This window comes from Phyllobates terribilis, unplaced genomic scaffold (assembly GCF_046119375.1).
Source record: "Phyllobates terribilis strain yellow unplaced genomic scaffold, ASM4611937v1 Scaffold_11__3_contigs__length_659146591, whole genome shotgun sequence".
NCBI classification, from domain to species: domain Eukaryota; kingdom Metazoa; phylum Chordata; class Amphibia; order Anura; family Dendrobatidae; genus Phyllobates; species Phyllobates terribilis.
In genome coordinates this window covers 574,891,480-574,894,196 of record NW_027362771.1, presented here as the reverse complement: position 1 = coordinate 574,894,196, position 2,717 = coordinate 574,891,480, and the positions used below count along the sequence as shown (strand labels likewise).

The window sequence follows — 2,717 nt, the reverse complement described above, 5'->3', positions numbered from 1 at the left end:
CCATACTCCATCCTTACCTGAGAGTGAGATATCGCACATCTGGGTGAGATGCAATACCTCTGTAGCGACCGAACCCTCTGGGTGCTACACTAGCGTCCTTCCTCACTCTCCAGTTTATTATAAGTCTCTAATATCATCCTCCCCTACCCCCAAGTCATTACAAGTCCCTGATAGCGTCCGACCTCACTCTCCAGTTTATTATAAGTCCCTGATATCATCCTGTCCCATCCACAAGTCATTACAAGTCCCTGATGACGTCCTCTCCCCAATTCAATCGTTGCCTCTTATGGGATCATCTCTGCATTGCTGGACAGGTCTGGAATACAGAAGAGACGGTTCCCTTCCAGGACGTAGAAACCAATGGACAGAACGTATAGTGGTGAGTGGTGATAGTCTGTAACCAGAAAGGAGGAGCAGATGGCCGATAATACAGGAGAAAGTCATTGTGTCAGTGATCATGTACAGAAGCCCGGATAGCTCAGTCGGTAGAGCATCAGACTTTTAATCTGAGGGTCCAGGGTTCAAGTCCCTGTTTGGGGGGGAAGCTTTTAATAAAGTTTAATTAAAGAATATTCAAACAATATTTCGTGGGACAGATACAGATTTGTGAACACAGGCACAGTATGGAGGATAAGGTCACATGTACTGTTTGTTACATTGTCGCTTTAAGGAATGTATAAATAGCTGAAGAAGCCGACCCTAGAAATTGCTATTATGTGGTGATGGTATGGCGGTATTCAGTCACTATTTGGAGTTATTATGTGGTGATAGTATGGCGGTGTTCAGTCACTATTTGGTGTGATATAGTTATACTATGGCTGTGTGCCCACTATGCATTTTTTAAGCTTTTCCGCAAGCAGCAATTCCGCAGCAGCAATGCTTAAAAACCGCTTGGTAGAAGGTCTGCCATGTTCCCCAATGATAATCCCCATGTGCTGTGCACATGCTGCGGAAATTCAGCTGCGGATTATCATTGCGGAAAAATATGCAGCACTACCAATTATTTTGCGGAATTGTGGCGTTTTCGCCGCCATTGACTTTCATTGGACCGCAAGACATCTGCATCACTGCATCTGTACATGCGGATTCCATGTGGTTCAATGTGCGGATGGTACCCGGGTTTGGAGAAGAGGAGACTCTCATCCAGACCCAGGTACCATAGTATCTGTAAAAAATATAATAAAATAAAAAATATACATTATACTTACCTTCTGATGACGGCCGGAGTCCTTGTCCTGGCATGCCGGCAGCTCACGGTAGACTAAAAGGACCTGCGGTGACGTCATGGCAGGACAAGGACTCCGGGGGCCATCAGTATGTAAGTATATATTTATTTTTACCATTCTTTTACGGTCACACTATATGAATCTACGCCGGCTGCATGGATTTATATAGTGTGACCAAGTTGTCAAGCACTTTCCAAGTGATGCTAAAATCGCTTGGAAATCAGGAAAAAATAAAAAGATTCATCCAGTCTATTCAGCGCTCCCAAACGACAGGCACCAGGTAGAAGTATTATAGATCTTCAGAAATTTACTTAGGATAAAAATCATCACAAAACGATACATAGAACAACGCGTTTCGGCTATATATTTATACAAAATAGCCTTCCTCATGTGAGATATGGCAATATATATGTGTAGAACAGGCAAGAAAGCCTGTAAAAGAACTTCAACATGACGTTTCAAGGATGGAGTGAGACTGCCATCTACTGGCCAGATACAGTCAAGCGGAACCAAAATATGCAAGGGAAGTTGCAGGGAGAGCAGGTTCAGATGCTGGACCCGATCAGGTGACTTCCAGGAAGGAGTTCCGGGAGATAAGAGGCCAGCGCGCCAAACCAGAGGGTTCTTTGGCGCCAAGCAGCAGAAAGGAGCAGACGTGCTCCCTGCATCCTGAGAAACCCCGCGTGACAGGCCAAATCCAGAGGCCTGAGAGGTGCTCCAGCCGGGCACCGGTAAAAGAGCTCTGGATCCCTCACAGTTGTGACCCGAGTGCTGCGCCTGCTGAGGAGACTAGGAACCTGATCGCGGTGCTGAGTGAGTTCGCGGAACCCGACGTCACCCGCCGACAGACGAGGCCTGGACCCCCCTATCCAAGGCTCGAGAGACTGCCTCCAATGGCCAAACAGAGAGGAGTTGAGAGACGGTTGCCCCAGGAAAGTCACGCCAGCGGAGACAGAGGAGCTGCATACGTGAGCAGGGCCGTCACTTCCACTGTTCACCCACGGTACTGGGGACAATTGGGTTTAGGTACTCAGGTTGGGAGAGGAACGGTTGGGGCTAAAGTAGCACAACGTGATTTAATTGAATTTATCCGGAAGAGACTCACGGCCAAGCGGGAATAACCGGTGACCCCCGCTAGAGCCAAATGCACAGTTAAAGAACTTGCGTGGTGTCTCCCATGATTGAGGGCATCACCTTACTTTGAAGAGACTGCGCCTTACTTTAAGAGACTGCGCCTTACTTTGAGAAATTTCGTATTTTTCTGATATTTCAAACCACTGTTCATTACCCTTGTTGCTAATCCCTTGTTTCAGTATACCTGTTGTATAAAACTGGTTACAATCATCTCTGACTGTTCTCGCCTTGGGTCTCTGTGCGTTGCATTCCGGCACCTGCTTTACATATGTATAAATCTATAGCTGAAACGCGTTGTTCTATGTATTGTTTTGTGATGATTTTTATCCTAAGTAAATTTCTGAAGATCTATAATAC

At 46.3% G+C, this 2,717-nt stretch overlaps 1 non-coding gene across 1 annotated transcript; it reads left to right on the top strand.

Annotated features, from left to right (window-relative positions):
• Window positions 1-467: 467 nt before the first annotated feature.
• TRNAK-UUU (transfer RNA lysine (anticodon UUU)) lies at window positions 468-540 on the top strand. The gene has a single exon. It is a non-coding gene; the product is annotated as a tRNA-Lys (tRNA).
• Window positions 541-2,717: the final 2,177 nt, after the last annotated feature.